The sequence below is a fragment of the Gallus gallus genome, chromosome 2 (assembly GCF_016699485.2).
Source record: "Gallus gallus isolate bGalGal1 chromosome 2, bGalGal1.mat.broiler.GRCg7b, whole genome shotgun sequence".
NCBI classification, from domain to species: Eukaryota; Metazoa; Chordata; class Aves; order Galliformes; family Phasianidae; genus Gallus; species Gallus gallus.
In genome coordinates, this window is record NC_052533.1 from 118857873 (window position 1) to 118879897 (window position 22025).

Here is a 22025-nt window from a genome sequence, read left to right on the forward strand (position 1 = left end):
TAATAGTTGATCCAGTTAGCGATAATATTAAGACATCTTAAAGTTTGAGAATATATATATCAAACAAGAAGAAAAAAATTGCCTTGTGTAAAACTTTTAAAGTATACAGTTCCTGTAAGGAAGCCTCTTTTCATTCCGTCCTGTAAGATCTAGGCTTAATACTACTTAGCCTGTAGGAAAAAGAAAAAAAAAAAAAAAAAGAAAAAAAAAAAAGTATTTTCAAAGTTGCTGCTTCAGAGCAGAAAGTAAATTTTACGTCTGAACAAATTCCACAAATGTGGGTCCAGATGTATGTAGGTTAATGACACTTTATACTTTGCTATCACTTAGCTTGAGATAATTAAATAATTTAAAGACTTAATTCCATGCTTTCGTAAATAAGGTAAATGTGTTAGAAAGGTCAAGAGACAGTTGGGTGTAGTTGATAGCCAAGTGGTAAATGCCAGTTGTAGATTAGTGAATACTCAAGAACAAAGAACTGCAGAACATGAATAATTTTGAAGAATTATTTCCTCACCATGTTACTACCGATGTGGTACCATACTTAAACAGTGTAAATACAGCAAAACCAGTGTCTCCTTGTTGCATATTTTTACATTAATCTTTAGATCACAAAGCACAACAGCACCAGCTAGGCATCATTGCAAACACTCCTTTTATGTATTACTGTGTATTGTTTATATTAAAACATTTCTTGTTACAATTATACAGGAGAATCCGCTTAATGTCGAGTATATATGTAATAATGACAAAGAGATGGTAGAAGCAATGAAATTCTTTAAAACTTTTATTTAGTAAATTTATGAGCTAAATGTGTTTCGGTTTCAAAGAGGTCAGAAAAGTACAATTGTTATATCAGAACGCTTAAAGGATTTAAAGTATCGTACATATCCATATATAATACATCTTAAGTAAATGGCATTTTGTATTTTAGCATTTTTTTCTTTAGCATCCTAAGTTACCAGTGATGCAGATAGCTTCTTGTATGTAGCCTTGAAGGTGATGTGGTGTATTGATCTGACACATCTTGAGACCTAATAATCAAGTACATGTTTTTATGATTGGCTGATGTTGCCTTGCATCTGGCTGCCTAAAGAATGTTAAGTTGACTGAGGTCATCTATAGCGTATAGATAATCTACACGACTAATAAAAATGCTAAGTAGACTGTCAATCTGCTTTTCAATCATATCAAACCTCCTAATCCAATCTGTAATTTTCAAGATGAAACTAATCTAAAAAATAAAATAAAATATATATGTTTACAAGAACAGAGTGATATATTGCTTGTATGCATCTAGCTGCCTTTAACAGGTGAGCTATGATAATGAATATCATAGCTTGGTAAAATTCTGAGCAGATCTTTATGGACAGAACAGTACTAGTGATTATTATCCAAAGTAAAATAAATAAATAAATAAACAGTTGTATCTGAGCCTCAGATATGTGGAATGCATTACTTTCTAACCTTAAATCTAGTTTGTGCTTCCTCATAAGATATTTTCAACTGCAGATTCATATCTGAGGAGAGTATCTGGTTCAAAGTATACATTATAAAAATAATGGCAGTATTTGGTACTGCATAAAATCAACTTCAAACATTTTGTTTTGCTGATGTGATAAAATGTTCTTTGTTTCACTTAATGGTTTTAGAGAAAGGAACAGTGAAAAAGCTGTTGTAGCATGAGCTGAATGAGCACAAAGTGAGGTGGATCAAAAACTGGTAGAACAGCCTGGCTCAGAGGGTACTGGTCAGTGGTATTAAGTCTAGTTGGAAGCCAGTTAGGAGCAGCATATCCCAGGAATCAATACTGGGTCCAGTACTGTTTAATATCTTCATTAATGATGGGTAGATTGCACCAGATGTGATAGAGTGCACAGTCAATAAATTCAAAGATAACAGAAAACTGAGGGGAGTGGCTTTCCTCTGGAGAAGGACTTGGGGGTCCTGGTAAATGAGAAGCTGGACATGAGCCAGCAGTGTGCACTTGCAGCCCAGAAGGCCAACTGTATCCTGGGCTGCATTAAAAAAAGGGGTGGCCAGCAGGAAGAGGGAGGTGATTGTCCCCCTCCACTCGGCTCTTGTGAGGCCCCAGCTGGAGTACTGCATCCAGGCCTGGGGGCCCCAGTACAAGGAAGATGCAGATCTTATGGAACGAGTCCAGAGGAGGGCCACTAAGATGATCAGAGGGCTGGAGCACCTCTCCTATGAGGAAAGGTTGAGGGAACTAGGCTTGTTTAGCTTAGAGAAGAGAAGGCTCCGGAAAGACCTCATTGTGGCCTTCCAATACTTGAATGGAGCATATAAACAGGAAGGGGAATTGCTGTTTACGAGGGTAGATAATGATAGGGCAAGGGGGAATGGTTTTAAACTAGGACAGGAGATTTAGGTTAGATATTAGGAGGAAGTTTTTCACTCAGAGGGTGGTGACACAGTGGAACAGGTTACCAAAGTAGGTTGTGGATGCCCCATCCCTGGATACATTCAAAGACAGGCTGGATGTGGCTCTGGGCATCCTGGTCTAGTGGTTGGTGACCCTGCCCATGGCAGGGGGGCTGAAACTTGATGATCATTGTGGTCCCTTTCAACACAGGCCATTCTATGATTCTATGATTGTTTCTATGATTCCATTACTCAGACACTGACGGACACCAAGTTGATCAGGAGTCAACGGTGTGCCCTTGCCAATAAGAGGGCTGACAGTATTCTTGGCTGCATTAGGCAAAATATCACCAGCAGCTCAAGAGAAGTGATTTTCATCTCTAGTCAGCCTTGGTAAGCCCACACCTGGAGTACTGTGTTTAGTTCTGGACTCCCCATCACAAGAGAAACAAGGACATGATGGAAAGATTTCAGCATAGGAGCACTGACTTGATCAAGGAATTATAGCCTTTCTCCTGTGTGGAACGGCTGAAAGAGTTGGGACTGTTCAGCTTGGAGAAAAGGAGGCTGAGCAATATGCAAAAAACACCTGAAAGGAGGATGCAAATAAAATGGAGCCAGGCTCTTATCATTGGTGCCCAGTGCCAAGACAAGAGGTAATGAGCACAAACTGGAACTCACAAGCTTCCCTCTGAACGTCTGGAAGCACTTCTTCACTGTGAGGAAAACTGAGATATGGCACAGATTTAGAAATTAGACAGCAAATAAAAAGAATGTTGGGTTTTTTTTAACTGTTTATTTATGATAGAGTGACTGCTTCAGTGGACAAATGAAGGGCAAAAAGAATTGATTGGATGGTCATAGCCATACAGCTGTAGTCAATGGCTGTATGTCCAGGAGGATGTCAGTCCCCAAGGGGTCCACTATGGGACTGATGCTTTTCAACGTCTTTACCCATGACCTAGGTACTGGGATTGAGTACACCCTCAGAAAGTTTTCTGATGACAACAAGCTGACTGGTGCAGTTGATATAGGCTGAATAGAAAGAAGGCATGCCATCCAGAGAGACCTGGACAGTCTTGAGAAGTTGACACATGAGAACCTAATGATCTTCAACAAGGCCAAGTGCAAGATGTTGCACCTGGGTCAGGGCAAGCTCAGATATGTGTACAGAATTGGAGAAAAAACCATTGAGAGCAGCCCTGCAGAGAAGGAGTTGAGGGTCCTGATGGACAGAATGCTGAACATGAGCCAGGAGTGTGTGCTTGCAGCCTGGAAGGCCAGGAGAATACTGTGCTACATTAGAAGAGGAGTGGTAAGCAAGGTGAGGGAGGTGGTTGTCCCCCTCTACTCCTTCCTTGTGAGGCCTCATCTGGAGTACCATGTCCAGGCCTGGGGCCCCCAGCATAAGAAAGGTGTGGAGCTCTTAGAGTTAGTCAAGAGGAGGGCCATGAGGGTGATCAGAGGGCTGGATCACCTCTCCTATGAAGAAAGAATGAGGGACCTGGGCTTGTTCAGCTTGAAGAAGAGAAGGTTCCTGGAGGTTTCCTCATTTCAGCCGTCCAGTATTAAAGGGAGCTTATAAACAGGAAGGAGACTGATTTTTTTTCTTAGGTGGCTAATGACAGGACAAGAGGGAATGGTTATAAATTAAAAAAGGAGAGATTTAGATTAGATATTAGGAAAAAAAAATTTTACTCAGAGGATGCTCAACAAGGGAAGAGACACTGATATCATCTATCTGCACTTCAGTAATGCCTTCGACATGGTACTCCACAACATCCTGCTCTCCAAATTGGAAAGATAAAGGTTTGATGGATGAACTGTTTGACGGTCAAAGAACTGACTCTAGGACCATTAATACTCTTTAATATCTTCATCAGTAACATTGACAATGGGATCGAGTGCACCCTCAGCAAGTTTACAGACGACACCAAGCTGTGTGGTGCAGCCAGGACACCAGAGGGACGAAATGCCATCCAGAAGGATCTAGACAGGCTTGAGCAGTGGGCCCAGGAGAGCCTCATGAGGTTCAACAAATACAAGTGCAAGGTCTTGTACCTGGCAATCAGACTACCAATACAAGCTGGGAGATGTAAACACTGAGCACAATACTGCCAAACATGACTTGCGGGTACTGGTGGATGGGAAGCTGGATATGAGCCAGCAATGTGTTCTTACCACCCAGAAAGCCAACCATATCCTGGGCTGCATCAAAAGCAGCGTGGCCAGGTCAAGGGAGATGATCATGCCTCCCTACTCTGTGCTGATGAGGCGTTATAGGGAGTACTGTGTCTAGATGTGGAGTCCACAGTAGAGGAGAGACATAGACCTGTTGGAGTGCATCCAGAGGAGGGCTACAAAAATAGTCTAAAGGATGGAACACCTCTTCTACAAGGACAGACTGAAAGAGCTGGGGTTGTTCAGCCAGGAGAAGAGAAGTCTCCAGGGAGACCTGATAGCAGCCTTTCAATACCTAATAGGGGGCTGTAAGAAATAAGGGAACAGACTGTTTAGCAGAGTCTGTAGTGATAGAACAAGGGGAAATGGTTTCAACATCAAAGAGGGTAGATTTAGGTTAGATATAAGGAAATAATCTTTTACACTGAGGGTGGTGAGGCACTGTAACAAGTTGCCCAGAGATGTGGTGGATGCCCCTTCCCTGGAGAATTTCAAGTCCCTGGCTGGACCAAACTCTGGACAACAAGATCTAGCTGTGGATGTCCCTGTTCATTGCAGGGGAGTTGGACTACATGGCATTTAAAAGTGTCTTCCAAGACTAGGGATTCTATGACTCTATGATTCTATGGTGTGGCACTGGCAAATGTTGCCCAAAAAAAGCTATGAATGCCCCATCCCTGCCTGGTGGTGTTCAAGGCCAAGTTGAGTGGATCTCTGGGCATCTAGTGATTGGCAATTGTGTTCACAGCAGGGGATGGAACTAGATGATCTTTAAGGTCCCTTCCAATCTAAATCACTCTATGATTTTATGAAGATATAGTTAAAGAGTTTAAGGCATAAAACTTGTCTAGGCTTCTTGTGACCTGTTGTTTAGACTGTAAAAGAGAGGAGCTCCCTCAAAAAGACATTGACTATTAATGAAAGTATTAATAAAAAGACATAAAGTATTATTTTGCTTAGTTGAAGAATAGCAAGAATTAAGTTCTGTGTCCTGTTTTAGGTGGGGTTTCACAATACTGAGCAAGGTGACCAACCTCCCAGTCAGTGAATGTGAAGAACTTCATATGTCACAATGGAATGTCTGATGCATAATTACAAAAGGATGCCTACTGAGACATTAGGAAAAAATAAATTAACAGTTTTTTTTTTTTTTTAAGGCATTATTTGCTACCTAATGTCTAAATCTTTCTTCAAACACCAAATGTCTAAGTAAGTGAGCTCATAGGCTGATTTATAGTGAATTTTTATTCTATTGACAAGGTGGGTACAATTCATTTGCCCAAGTATGTCTACTGCAATTTAAGGCATTAAGGTATGCTGTTTGGCATCTAACCTCCCCTCATAATGGAATAAATCTGTAAGCTTTTTACCATACTTTTCAATTCTGCATGAGAGTCACAGCTACTCTAAAGTTTATTTTCTTAGTTATTATTTTCTGGATCTTTTAGAAGTGCTATGTAGATATCCAGGGTCTGAAAGAGAAAAATCTGTTTTCAGATAGACTTTACTGACATTTTCAGACATTTTGTCACATCTATGTTTTCTTTAAAAAGCAAATACATGAAAATTTTTAAAATCCTATTTAAAATCCTTTTTTTTTTTTTTTTTTTGTCTTGAGTTTGATTAGGTGATTTGGTTACTTTCAGAATAGGCAATCAAAAAAAAAAAAAACCTCTCAAAACATAAAACAGAATAAATTAATATCAGTATGTTCATCACTGAAATGCCATGTACAAAATTAACCTCTGTTCTCGGTGACCAACATTATAATTCTGGTGGATTTCTCTATATACTTTTCTTGACAAAATGTAATTACTGAAATCTACTTATGTAACACATAAGTGTGATTTTTCTTAGTCTCTTCTGGATGTTATCAGACCCATAGTTCATATCAGGCCTTCCAACTTTACAAACCGTGCAGGCTGTGACCACTTCATCTGTAGTAGAACTATTGCAAACATAATCGATAAACCAATGTTCATATTCAAGTAATTATTTTCTAAGTTTAATAGTTTAAAGTACAATAAAAAATCTAAACTGCAACTAAGAAAATGAAATATTATGTGAATTGTACTTTGGAATATCATAGTCACTTATTGCTAATTTCTGCCTTCACTTTCCAGTGCAGACTAAAAAATTCTACCTTACTTTTTCCCCAATTTGGCCAAATAGAAACTTATTCAATTGTGATTTCAGCCAAAGAGAAAAATAAAGTCATTGACTACACCCTTTTGTAAAGAGTCACAGTAGAAAACCTGGTAGCTGTTAGAAGAGTTGATGTTCTTCCTTGTTCGGGACAACCAGTCAAAATGTTAAAATATGTTCTGAAAGAAAATGAGTGAACTTGTTTTTAACTATGTCAAGAAAATAGTGTATGAGAAGAATTTCACCTTGCTCTGAGCGATGCCTGATGTTGCAATCAATTCCCAGAAGGCTATTCCCAAGATGATTTTCAGTAATTTCACTTTATTTTAGTTATTCATCATTACTTAAAAGAATAAAAAATATCTTGCTTTTTTCTCTTATTTTCACATCTACTGGGCAGAATTTCAAGTCTCTAGATCTGTTTTGTTCATTTCCTCTTGACTGTGCCAAGGATATTTTTTGGCATCTGACATTTAATAGTAATATTGACAGTGACCAGGCACTAGATAGTATCAAAGTACTGGCACAGTATTTTGTAATTTTCACAGAAACATTTGATTTGGTTGACTCTAGAATGCTGATTAGAGGAGATAAGACTACAATGATCTTGAGAATAAGTCACTTAACTCAGATTCATGACTGTTTAAGAAGAGCACACAGATATTTTTTGTACAGGGCAAGGAATCTGGCTTGGCTGAAATGAACTGTGATGTCCGCCAAGACGCAGTCTTCAGACCATGTTTATTGGATTTATTTGTCAATGATTTATTTTTGATTGTATTAAATCTATTTTACAACTATATAGATGATGCAATGTTACAACATGGTTCTATTTCATTGACTATGGTAGGGAAGGATTTATATAATTTATGGAGGAGACTTTAAAAAGAAAGCTTTTTCTAATGAACACAAATACTGCTAGCTATTAATTTCCAAACTGACCCCAAACACTTCTGCTGTCTTTACTCAAGAAAGAAAAAAAAGAAAATCCTCCACTGAAATACATACTCAAGTCATTACTTAAGAGTTGGATCAGCACAGGCTAGTTATTCTTGAGCAATTTTGTGTTGAAATGCTGTTAATTAGAAGCAGGTATCCTTTTAAGAGGTAAGAACTCCACTAAATATATTGTACTTCAACATCTGTAGAAGTAAGAAACAAAAAATTTGCAGTGTGCTCTCAGATATAAGGTTGTGTAAATCTAGAAGTAAGAAAATGAGACTGCTCTATTGATGAAGAGCTGTGTAGATTTGTTTTATATTAATGCTATGGATAGATTAAATCCAATTTGCCTGTAGGCAAATTTGCAACTTGACAGAATACAAGAGCACATCACTACAGCTTATATATGAATAAGTCAACTTCCTCCTGAGTCTGGAACTATGCAAATGTATTTCATGTTTGGAGAGGCCCCTGGTTATATAAAAACAATGTTGTTGCTTCTTTTAGATTTTAATTTAATATTCCTAGCCTTGGAGGGAAAAATCATCATAGACTCATTTACCCTACATACAGTGTGACAATATGGGAGGGTACATTTAATGCCTTAGCAGTAAGCATTTTGAACAAGCATCCAAAGGTGATAAGATCTGAAATAATCTTTGGCAAATTCAAATGCAGCTTAATTGAATATTTAAAACTATTCAGTAGGTATAATTAAAAATAAATTATGTAATGATGTGGTAGGAATTATTTGATTTTATAGTCCCTTCTGCTTACAAGTATCATGGATGCTTCTATATTGGTAGAGGAAGTTTCTTGCTGTGAAAGTCATTGAGATGCAATATGAAGTATTGTACATTAATGAGGATTTACTATCTCCTGATATCTTCATGAATGAAAATGTAGAAGTGTTTATGAAACTCTTCAAGCCGGTGGTTTATACTTTCATTTCATATTGGCATTTTATGTTTATTTACAAATCTTAAGTTTGTATATTTTAGTACAGATTATTTTTTTTTTAAATCAGTTTTCATACAGAACATATAGATCACATATGAGGAGACATGGTACAAGATATTTCTTCTTGAAGGCATAAATATTTATATGACTCTTCTGTCTCTTGATTTCATGTTTTGATTTTTCATTTGGGAAATTATTTCTTTTGACCTGTGGAGGGATCCCACAGGATAAAGATTTCTGCCATGAAATCCTAGTTTTGCTCAGTTTCACATTTTAAAAAGTCAACAGAATACCCCAAGTCATGAATGTATGCATTACTGACATCTAAGTTCTGTGTAAGTACTCCAAATATTAGAATACGCTAACATGAAAAAGAAAGCAATTTATTTTGAAGAAAAGATTTATTTTGAAAAATATTGGAAGTTTAAGTCCAAATTTCAGTGACAGACTTTGATACTTGTCATCAAGTAATGTAGTTATAAAAGTTTAAAATATGTTTACATGGACATATGAAACCAATAAATGCATGCATTGTTCAGAAACCCAAGACTATTGCAGCCAAGGCACAGCTCAAAGGGTCTCTTGAGGATCATAAGGGCCACTCTGATGTTTTTTCTTGGTTTCCACCTTGTGTCTTCACCTTACCTTTACTTGTGTTCTGTTCCTTCCTGCTGTAGCAATCCTAGCAAAATCCAGATGTTGTGGATTACCTTTGGTTGAATAGCTCATTCAAGTTAAGGAGCTTTTTATAATAGGAGAAGAGCTTTTGTGCCATTGTAAGCTAAAATAGCTGAATTTCACCCAGGGCATTGCCTTCATTACTCTTTGCATGTATCTATCCTGTACACTCATATAGGTAAATAGTTTCCTTTTATATCAAATAAAAAAAGAAACAGTGGGCATATGCTGGTTTCAAAGTCAGGTATCATTCTTAAGTGTGAGTTCCCAAAGATTTGGTGTTTACTAGTAAAGAAGGAAAGGTGATGAGAAGGGTTCCTGTATTCCTTTTTCATTGCTTTACAAAAGAAGCTGATTATCCACGATGGCCTCTGGGGTGGAAGCAGAGATGTCCCCCATTGTGTTATGCCTGGCAGTTCATGTCCCTTAGCCAAGCTCCAAACTGCCGGCTGAGCAAGGCAAAGGTCAATTGGAGCTGATTTATTCCCCTTTAATTGCCAGTTCTACTGGGGATTCTGAGAATCACAGGTTGGTAAAAACATTTTTCTTAAACTGTTCCATTTCCTGATCTACAGATCCTATCAAAGACTTAATGACTCTGTAAAGTTTTTAATTTGAAAACAGTAGCGTCAAATTTGTTTTCAGTTTTGCTTTGATAGTACTGTCTTCTGTGATACCTTGTCTTTTTGTAATGTGATGAAAAAGAAATCAGCCAAGTATTTGTTACATTTTAAACCTTCTTTTTATCTAAGGATGATATGGTTTCCTTTAATTTCTTTAACTGCTTGTTAACGTTCTTGTTAGCTTTGCCAGTTACCTTGAAGATCTGAGAGGATCAGTCTTTGAGTGGTAATAGGGATAGTGGTAAAGAGAGTGCTTAGCTATCCCATGCTTTGGGAACTATCACTACTGAAGGAAAGCAGGAACACAGAAAATCCATCTTAAATTGTGAATAATTTCCTCTCTCCTTACCCCCCCTTAACCTCACGTGTCTTAGAATCATAGAATCATAAAATATTTTAGGTTGGAAGTTATCTTAAAGTTCATCTAGTTTCACCCCCCTGCCATGTGTAGAGTTGCCACCCACTAGATCATGCTGCCCAGGATCCCATCTAACCTGGCCTTGAATGCCTCCAGGGATGGGATATCCACTTCTCTGGGCAACTTGTACCAGTACCTTCTCACTCCCTGAATAAAAAAATTTATTTCTGATATCTAACCTAAATCTCCCCTCTTTTAGTTTAAAGTCATTCCCCCCTTGTCCTATCACTATCAGACCACAGAAAAAGTTGGTTCCCCTCCTGCTTGTAAGCTCCCTTCAAGTATTGGAAGGCCACAGTGATGACTGCCTGGTCCCCACTTCTCCAGGCTGAACAAGCCCAGCTCCCTCAACATTTTTTCATATGAGAGGTGCTCCAGCCCTTTGATCCACTTCATGGCCCTCCTCTGGACCTGCTCCAATAGCTTTGCATCTTTCCTGTACTGGGGCCCCCAGGCTTGGACACAGTACTCCATATGGGGCCTTACAAGAGCAGAATAGAGGGGGATTATCACCTCATTCTCCCTGTTTACCACTCCTCTTCTGATGTAGTCCAGGATACTCCTGGCCTTCCGGTCTGCAAGCACACACTCCTGGCTCATGTTCAGCATTTTGTTCACCAGGACCCTCAAGTCCTTCTCTGCAGGGCTGCTCTCAATGAGTTATTCTCTGCGTTCTGTAAACATATCTGGGATTGCTCCCACACAAGTGCAGCACCTTGCACTTGGCTTTATTGAATCTCATTAGGTTCTTTAGGTTAGGTGGGCCTCTCTGGATGGCATCCTTTCTTTCTATTCTATCAACTGCACCACTCAGCTTGGTATTATCAGCAAACTTCCTGAGGGTGTACTCAATTTCACTGTCTAGGTCATGGATAAAGATGTTGAAAAGCATCAGTTCCGTGATGGACCTCTGGGGGTCACCACTCATAACCTGCCTCCACCTGGACATAGTTATTGACCACAACCCTCTGACTGCGACCATGCAACCAATTCCTATCTTAATAGTCCGTTCTTCAAATCCATATCTTTCCAATTTAAAGATAAGGATGTGGTATGGGACCATATGAAGAGCCTTGCACAGTCACAGGTAGATGACATCAGTTGTTCTTCTTTTGTCCACTGATGCCATCACTCCATCACAGAAGGCCACCAACTTGGTCAGACATGATCTGCCCTTGGTGAAACTGCACTTCGCATCACCTCCTCATCTTGCACGTGCCTCTTTCAGGCAGATCCACTCCATGATTTTCCCAGGCACAGATGTGAGGCTCACTTACCTGCCAAATCCCTCTTCCATGAGTTGAATTTTTGTGTAGTGTCAGATAAATTTTTGCAAATGCAGAAGACCAACCAGACAAAACTGTGAGATTTTTAGAGGACTTTTTCTCCAAAATGAAGGATTTTAACCAGAGGTGAAAATGGCATGAGCAGGTCAGTTACAGATCTGTTTCAACACCTCTCAGACAACTAGTTTTTCTGTTCATTAATTTATGATTTGTGCAATGAATCACTGGGATAACCCTAACATTTGCATTCCATGACTTTTGAATGTTTAAAATAGAAACCTTCATGTTGAATTGACAAATGGTTTGTATAAATACAAAATTAGATTTAGGAAAATCATTTAATCTATAAATGACATCTGGTATTTACAGCTTTAGAGTCTGATGAAGATAGATGCACTACCTTACATGTTTATAATATTTTGTAAATTTGCAAATGCATATTTAAATTGATTGCATCCCCGTCCCATCCTTCAAATGTCACTGGTCCTCTAAGGACTTAGTCCAAAGCTCATTTTCATTAATGGAAAGACTTATAGGATGAATTTATAGCCAAAAATTAAACAGAGCCTAGGAACATTCCTAAACCCTGGAATACTATCCTTTCAATTGTTTAAGTATTAGTGTATTCCTCATCATGGTTTTGGCTTGTGCCAGCTAGCCCTCTTCTGGCTAACTCGTGGCTCAGGAGTATAAGCCTGAGAAAGTTTCTTGCAGTCATTAAGTGCAGATACCCTGTTTTATATGGTTTGAAGATTTGGATTGTATGGATATAGGACATTCTGAGCCTACTGACCTCAGCATTTCCTCTGGAGTAGTCACAATCAAATCTAAAACAATGTGTTTTGGGGAACTACACCTTCATATATTTTTACAGCATTGCACTATATAGACATCCGCACATAGGGCTGTGTTTGGATAGAACCAGTCAGGAGCTTTTTGAGAATGTATTGTTCTGGTCAGAAAAACAAAATCCTTCATGAGAATGTCCTTTCTGGTGCCAAGAATTCCTCATTAAGAAAGAACACAACTTCACTAACCCATACAAGAATAGCAACTATGGGGTAGGGAAAGTAAGATCTTGGTATTATAGGTTCAACACCTGGGGAATTGGTAGTCTCCAGCCTATCAGAATGCTCCTTTGTGATCTCAATTCAGTCAGTAACTTTTATTGAATTTTAAAGGTCGGTGTTTTAAGCAACAAGAAGTAAGGGTCATATGAATGTTCTCTCTGTGTAAATGTGTGTATGCATAGAAATATCAAAGGAAAATGCATATTCTGCAGTTAGATTTATTTAAATAAAAAGTTAAATTAGTTAGTTACTTCTACTGTATTGGTATTTATTTCTTCTCTTGATATTAAATGTTTAGATGGATAATCAAGGGAGGGTTCATAAAGTTAATTACAATGGATTAATACATTAAGTTGTATTAATACATTAATTCATATCAGAATTTAATCTAAGTTTAAACACAGTTTGAGGGGTTTGTGTTCTGTGAGTTTATTGTGGGTTTTTTTGTTTGTTCCTTTTTATTTGTTTCTTAAACAAACAAACGAAAAAACACTGTTTTATATGAATGTACAATGCAATTGTTGCATATTGTGTTTTTCTTCCAATAGATGCTGTGCACATGAACATATAGAGTCACTACAGTCTCAAACCCATGTTGCTGCAGGACAAATCATAATTCTATTACACATTTTCTCAAATAGGAAAGGACAAATATGTGGGCTGCAACTTCTGAGCAAACTAAAAATAAGTACCCTGAGATATATGTTACTTTTACACAGCAGTGAGGATTTTCTTTGGCTAAAATATGTTGTGCCGTTAATCGATCTTTGCTGTTGTGAGAAATGGTCTCAACCCATTGGAGTTGATAGAGTCACTGACATATCCTCACTAAAGTGGGAAGGGTCGTATCATTTCTTCATATGTGCCTATAATTTCAATGGTCATTATGCTTGTGCGTGTACTACTCCAATGCCAAAAATAGTGCTCCAAAAAGATGGCCTGGGAGAAGTTCACTGACAATTTGCAGAAACAGAAAGTACGCTTGGAAAAGGAAGCATGTGTTTTACCTTGCCTATGCTATTGCTCTGTACAGTTCTCTAGTGCTTTTGTAAGGTTTATGAGTAGTCTTGGCCTCTGAAATCATAATGTCTCCAGTCACTTCTGCTTCTCAGCTTCTTTGCCAAGACAAAGTATGTCAGAAGAATATAACTGTTAAGATTAGGAATATTCAGGGAACTTCCTCAGTTTGGCCAGTCTTTTTTTCCAGTAGTTTATTTCTTTTACTAAATGAACCCTGTTTTCTAACTGGGGCAATATTGAGTTTTTATCCGCCATAGAAAAATATGAACAATTTTGTCTGTGCAAGTGAATAAACTGTATAAGGCATATAAGAAATACTATAGACTCATCTTTTTATTCCTTTAGTATGTGTCCTTATTGAATGGTTCTATGTAATTTCTGGTTTTGCTTTTCGTCTTGTTTTTCTCCACATTTTATTTTAAATATTTTTTTTCTCTTTTTTTATATCTCACCTTGTCCTATCAGGATGTTGCAGCCAGTCACGGTTCTGGTGAACTTTTACTCACACCGCTTTGAAATTGTTGAAAATGGACTAAGAAATCATCTGTTGCTGGATAATACCCAGTTGTTTATTTATACACATTAAGTAGATATCGTTTACAGATGTATATATCTGGACACTGCATTGCATGATGGTTTGGACTCACTTTCTTGCTACCTTTGACCTTGTCTGTACAAATCATACTTCACAATGTCATCTGATGTGAATGTACATAGGAAGAATGAAGTTTTTTGGGTAGCAGAATATCAGTTTCATTCAGCACAGATGAGAATTCTGTTCTCTCATTTAAATACCTCATAATGAGACACTCTGAGGAAGCAAGAGGAAAATAAGTCAGTGTCTGTAAGCTATTAGCCAGAGACTGCTTTATGTACAATGTACAGAAATTGTAAGGAAATGCAATGTATTTGGAATACTTTTACTGCAGTTAAGAGATTTTAAGTTCTCTATGTAATTCTGAAAAAATGTCTGCAGAGGCCCAAAGATACAGAATGTTTATATATCACTATTGATAAAAGGATACTTAAAAAAGAAAACCAAGAACTTTTCAAAGATCAACAAAGACACCTGAAATCAATAACAACCAATTAATGATACCTAATATATATATTATAATATATATATTTATATTATATTATTATTATTATTATATTATATATATATTATATTTTATATATATATATATAAAAGCAATACAGAATGGAAATAAAATACAGTTAATACACCCAAAATTGTAAACTTGTTTTAAGAAGTGCCTTTCTCATTACATCTGAATGTGATTTTCCAGATAGAGGCATTGTAATATGACCCCTTGTGCTGTTCTGTGTGTACAATAAAGCAAGCAAAATTAATCCCTTCCCCTGATGACCTCTAGAAATGAAAACCCATTATAGTAATAATATTTGTACTTAGGCCTTGATGTTTTTGTACTGAATCTGAATGCCATGAAATGACTGTATACAGTGGCTGATGAGGACACGTGTACAGATAATTACATAAATAATCCTCTTTATATAGGTGCAAGGTGACTTTTTAGATCTGGTGTGGAAACTAGTCGAAGCCTAATAAAACTTGTAATCATTTTCTTTACTGCTAAGGCCTGAATCTTATTATGTTGAAAGGTCTATTAGGAATGTTTCCCTTTTTAACATGGAATGTATGTAACTAGATCTTGTGCACAATTTTCCTGTTTGTAAAACTTGAGTTAAGCACTGAAATTTCTGCCCAACTTACTGGTTTTGGTGTTTGCCAAAGAATATATGGTGTCAAATACTCTAATACTTCTTTGTTACCAGTCTGTGGTTTGGTTAGCAAGCCCCTCTTAAAGGGTAAAAGATTTTTTAAAAAACATTATTTAGCTTGGAACAAGAATCAGTCCTCCATATGATATGGTAATGAAAATCAGACTTCTAACATATTGATGGACACCAAGAAAGTGTGTGTGGTAGAGGAGTGGGTGTATTTGTATGAATGTTGGAGGGACCACAATGGTATTACTAGACAGTAAAGGAGGTTTCTGACATTTGGTAAACGCATGAATATGACATAGAGTACAATAGGAGTTATAGTTCAGAAACAATGATAGGTAGATCACTCTGAGCTCCATTAAAAAAAAAAAAAAAAAAAAAAAGATCTTTGCTTTGTTAGCACTTGCATTTTCACAGGATGTAGTAGCAAAGTATTAGCATCGCAAAAGACTAAAAAGGCATTCCTATATTCTTGAACTCTTTCACTCTGTTTTCATACTTGTGTATCTTTCTGACATGGGCGTACATCCCAGCTGGTTCTGGTTTGCACAGCCTGGATGTCTATTTGTCTAAGTAGTAATAAATTCCCATTGATCAGGGCTTGATGGAAATGTGAACACACTCCATGCTCCCAGCAGACACCCACTTGCGATAAAAGCTCGCTGGAATGTTTCAGAATGGTTGGTGTTGCCGCATGTTACTTCCCAGTGTCAATACCAGATGGCCTATTGATTTTGATCATATTCTTTAAATAAAAGAAATTATTTAGTTTTTGAAATAGTAAAAGTGGCCACCTGGTATGTAAAAGCAAACAAACAAACAAAAAACATGTCTCTCTTTCTTAGAGTTTCTATCAGCTTTAAAAAGCCTTGAATTCTATGATTCTATAAATTGTTGCACATTAGTTATTTATTTAAAAAATAATGCATACTGTACTTTCAATATATTGATTGTAATGGCTTATATTTGTAGCCTCCTGCTAAGGAATAAAACATGAATTTATTAACTGTATTTCATTTTAGATTTTGATTAAGGGGATTTCTTTTAAGCAAAGTCTACACTAGTGTTTGAAGAGACTCACCTAAGAAAAATACAGATACATGCAAGAGCTTTCAGCCTTTCAGAACTGTACTTCTCAGTGTCTGTGAAGCAGCACTGCAAAGGAGGTGTGTAGAGGTCTCTTTCTGATGCCAATTTCCATGTGAGTGCCAGCAGACTGCTAAAAATGTGAGAGGAGCCGTGAGAGCAAAAAGGACAGATATGAAATGGGAGGAAATGTGCACTGTGTTAGGTTCTGAAGACATGAAACTAAATTGGATGCTTAAATCCCTATTATTAGGAACTAGAAGTAAAGATTCATCAGCATGAAATAAAGACGCCCGATAAAGATGGTATGGTTGTGGTTTGTGTGTGTGTGTGTTTCTCAAGAGGCTCAGAAGGCTGGAACTCAGTCACATATCAAAGCTTGCCATATGTCAGGGAGGATCTTTCTTCTTTACAACAGTAGCTTATTTTCTGTGTTTTCTGTATTTTCACCTATATTATTTACTGCTCCTTCATTTGGATGCCTTTTTCTGATGCTTCCTGAGGAAGCTCTGTGCAATAGCAAGCTTTGTACTTACCACCCCCTGACTGGTTCCTCCCCTTGCAGGACCATGGGTGATGAAGCCTACAGAGGAGATGCAGCTCCTTTGGAGGGCTGGGAAGATATAACCCTTCTTGTCCTTGGTCATTGTCCTTCTGAAGCTCTCCAATCCTGAGGATCCCTTTTGAAATCCTAGTACTATTCTATTAAAATAATTCAGCTTTCTCTTCTAGCTAAAAATGTGGGCTTTTTTTCCCAAGAACAGCATCACTCATGCACAGCCTGCTAAATGAACACTTGTATTCAAATAACTTAGTGATTATGCAAAACAACTCTGCCTGTTACGGTACACATTCAGTGCAGAAAATTGCTCTTTTAGTTGGACTGCTTTTCCCGTCACAATGAAACATACGTCTGCTTACAGCTAAAAGTCCAAGGGCCTGATTTACTAAAAATTAGTGATCCATCAGATTGATGGGCAATCTGCACTCTTGGTTCCTTGAAATTTCTTGCATCAGTCACCAGATCATGATTTACTAATAGGGTTTCAGGGCTTGCAAAATAGCACAACTCTAACCACATATTAATATTTAATCTGGCATTTTAAGTGCACCTAACAAAAGACCCCAGAGCTGCTGACAGGACCCTAAATTGTGAATTTCTTAAAAAGGAATGGAGTATTTCCACAGTGGTTTCATGTGGAAATCTGAAATAAAAAGGAACATATGAGTTAAGCCTTGCTCGTGAACTTACAAGCTTCTGGCTATATTTTTTCAAAAAACAGTTTACAGTTTGTTTTTTCCTAGTCTAGCTTCATTAGCATATGAAAAAGCTTCCTTTAGCAGCTTCACTGTCCATAGCTCATGATGGCAGAGAAATTCTAAAATTCATTTCTATATTTTCTGCAAACAAACAGTCTGTTCTTTAAAACTTAAACCTCATGACAACTCTTGAAAGGTGTTAAATGCAGGTAAAAACAACAGAGATCACAAAGACCTCTTTATTACCATGAAATTCAGTAACTGAATCTGCACAGACTTAGTAAATTGGGTCTTCTCTGTTTTGTATAGTATTTGTGAGTAACCAAGATAGTCAAGAAGCTGAATTACATACTGACAGTGTTTCTACAGTTTCATGGCTTAAACAGAGCAATAGAGTAACTTAATGAGCAACTTCTGCTCTTGTCAGATGAATATTCTAATTTTACAAAATGTATATGCATGTCTGGAGACAAGTGTATTTGTTGCTTCCATTTTCATCTGCCATAATTTGTGAAAGATGTTCCCAACACCACCTGTAATAACAGAATGTTTATTAGTGTGCAAATGAAGGTTATAAATGATGTTGCTTATCTGTGGAAGAAAACACAAAAGACAACTTATTAGCAAAAGACAAATTGCTCAGCAAGTTTCAATGAGCTGCTATGTTTGTCATGAAAAAAAAAAAAAACTTTTATTTGCACAGATCAATGCTTTTATAATCCATTTAAAATAATATACTTGCCACTAGGTGGCTATTTGTGATCAGATCATTTTACCATTTTAATTACATTTTTAATATCCTGGCTGCATAAACAAAGATAAATTACAAGCCTTGCACAATCTGGCTGCTAGCTCAGGCACAATCTGTAATAATATCAGCTTTTGTTTGTGCCTCCTCTAATTAGATTCTGAAATCTCGGCTTTATCAATCAATAATTTTAATTTCAGAATTGCCTTTTGATCTCACATTTCATGTTTGTTTGCAGAAAATGATCAGTAGGACAAAGCTGATAATTTATGCAGAAACAATCTCTCTGCAGAGTTACAAGCACATTCCTAGCCATCAACACCACCCGGCAGACTAAGCTTGACATAGGTCTAATTAGCATGCAGATATGTGTCGCCTCATTGGCAATTCAAATTGCTTTTTTATAATGTACCTCAAATTGTGCTACTCAAACATTGTATTTGATTTCCAAAGCCCCCTGGGCATCTCCTAATGTCTCCCTTCATCCTGGGTATGAAGCATTTATTGAACAGTCTGCTTCGACTCGGGCTATCTTTCCAAAAGCACCCTCATATCATAAGCGTGGGACCAGCTTTCCTCCTCCTCCTTCTCCTCAGACAGCAACTTGTTCCTCTGCAGAGCGCCGTGTGCCACGTCCCTGGGCTCAATGATGATATGTTACCTCACGGGCTCCGGCTCCCACGCTGGCTGCTCTGTTGAGGGCTTCGCTCCTGTGCCACTCATGTAAAAAGGGGGAGGATGTCTACAGAGTGCACATTAATATGCGGCACATAACCACGTCTCTGAATGCCAGCCTTCCATTCTTCATTAAACAAAATGGCTGGATTGCGGGGATTGTTTTCCTCTCTGCACACGCGCGCGCGCGCACACACACTAGGCATGCCGGCACAACCCACACACCCCCACACGCACTCAGCTTTTTCCCTTGCTTTCCCTCACACGCACAAACACGCTTTTCCTCATGCACCTGAGCACACGCGCATGCACAAATACGACCTTCCTGGCTGTCATAGCGCATCGCTATCGGCAGTGTGAGTTACGTGCGAAAAGTTGTCTGCGGCACGCGTGACATGCAAGGAGATTCCTGCCGACGTCAGGCCCTTTTTTGCCATGCAGCAACAAGTGGCAGAATCAATGGTGTACAGTTATTCAGCAGTGTAATTCATTTCACTGGCTTTGGCTTCTAGCCAGATCCGCCATCTGTCTCTTGCTCTCCCTCTCTCTCTCTCGCCTGAATTTGTCCTACATTTCGTAATGTTACGTGCTTGCCATCCTTATTCTATGTCAGAGGTGCAGCACAAGTCTCGCCCCTGTTCCAGCATGGAGTTGTTCAAGTTCGGTGGCACTTTGGATATTCCATTTCAGTGCCACGGCAAGAAAAGGGTAAGCAGAAAGGAGGAGAGGAGTAGCTGCAAAGAATGGTGCTCTTGTATCCGAAAGCCAGAGCCTCGGCTTTCTATTTAAGGCATTGATATGGATCTATCTCACATGGGAACTTTTCCTGCTTCGTTAGAGTATCTTCGTTTGCTTTATTGGATGCCGGCACTGAATGCCACTGCACAGCTTCGTGGAATGCCTGCTGTTGGATGCTTGCAGATCCCTGCCACCAAGCAACCTCCTGCATTGGAAATCGGGTGACTACTCCAGGATCTTATGCGTGCTTGCTGTTTGAAGCTGCAGAAAAGTGAATAATCAATTAAGTATTGATTTCTTGTAAGATTTGGTAAATTTCAAAGGGAAGACAAAGAGGATGGCTTAAGGAAAGCACTGCAGGGACTTGGCGTAAATTAGAAAACTAACAGCAGTGCAGAATAAAATAACACCTCAACTGAATATTTCCTTGGAAGAATTAGCACCAGCTATTGGAAGACGATGGTGGATTTAATCAAGACGGCAGGCATGCTTGAGTTTTAACCGTGAACCTGAAAGTGGAGCTAATTATAACCACCTTTTTATATGGAGCTAATTTGACTGAATGGATGCAAATGTGCTTTATTTATGGATGAAGAAGCAAGCTTTACAGCGTTGACTTTGGGATCATCGCATATGCTAAGCTTTACAGCTTGCCTAAAAGTCAAGCCTACAGTACATTTTTATTTACCGAGAAGGTATTTATATGTAAGCATAAGCTTGCCGTACGAAAGATTCATCAGAACAATGTACTGTGACACTGAGTATCTAATTATAATTTTGCAGCATTTCATGTTTTCTCTAATTTGATGCTTTTCAACCCTTGCTTGTGCTGGGCTATAAATGGGACAATAAATGTATGCTTTAAACTATTGTGATTTTGATTGTGTAGTTTATTAATCGTACTGTAGTTTTCTTAACGTGTTTCTGAATTATTCAGCAGTAATTTATAATGAAAGAAGCAGCACTGGTGGGGTGGTTTTGAATTCATTTATAATCTTCTTACAGATCTAAATGTACAGGTTCTACCAGCCAATGAGCTCTATAATTACGAAAGAATGTTGAAATTTTCAGATAAATGGGGCACTGACTTTACAATGGGCACAATATTGTATAATCAGTAAAAGGAGGATTGTTGTGTTTTGACTCTGTGGAGACTGTTCTTGGTTAGTTAACTCCTTCTCTGCTGATAATGGTAAGCAAATGTACCTTAAACGAGAAAACGGGAGAAGAACATACTGTATTAGCTTGATGTTTTCTTAGTCTGAGACCTTAGGATATTTTTTTCTATTTATTTCTATTTCTGTTACTTTTCCCCATTTGATTTTCTGTTTTTTTGTCTCTTTTTTTCCCTTCTGTCTTGCAATCTACATTCCCTGAGCAACCACAGGAACCAAGTTACATTAAGCTTCAACACAAAGACGATGTAAGAATAATGAATCCTCATTTGCATCGACATTTGTATTCAGATTTGCCAGGCTATAAACTTGGCAGATCAAGCGGAATATTAAGTAGAGGCTTCCATGGTAAATTGCGACTCTTGCAATTGCCGAGTCGTTTTTTCCTATTATTTCTGTGCCTGTGTGCATGTGTGTGTGTCTGTGTGTATTTGTGTGTACATGTGTATATATGTGCATGTATGTGCATATCTGTAGAGGCAGGTATTCTCTCATGAGTACATGATTTCTGAGAAGCACGTTGGCCCTCTTTCTCTTGCAGTACCTGATATTGGTTTGAAGCAAAATGAAGCAGGGATTTGCTAGCAATAAGCATGTTAGCTGAAGATATATTGTGACTTATAAATAAAGTATGAACTCCTGTGTCTAGAGACCATGTGAAAGAATTCTTTAAATAAATAGATAAACACCACTGTTTAAGGAAACAGATCATCTGCATCAGCTAGAGGTTTGATTTCACTGCAAGTAGAGTCCAAAGAACAACCTGTGAAATAGCACTAAGCATTCCTGCTGCCTACCATTATGTACCATTGTATTTGTGATGATATTAATGTATGAATACATGTTTCATTTAGAAGCCTTGGGCCTTGTATGCCTGCCATCAGGTGCT

The 22025-nt window shown here is 38.0% G+C and overlaps 1 long non-coding RNA gene across 1 annotated transcript in view; it reads left to right on the forward strand.

Moving 5' to 3' along the window:
- LOC124417687 overlaps positions 1-21786 on the forward strand; it is a 75683-nt gene extending 53897 nt beyond the window's left edge. Inside the window, exon 2 of the long non-coding RNA XR_006936523.1 lies at positions 19167-21786. This is a non-coding gene — a long non-coding RNA (uncharacterized LOC124417687). The remainder of the gene's footprint in view (positions 1-19166) is intronic.
- Positions 21787-22025: the final 239 nt, after the last annotated feature.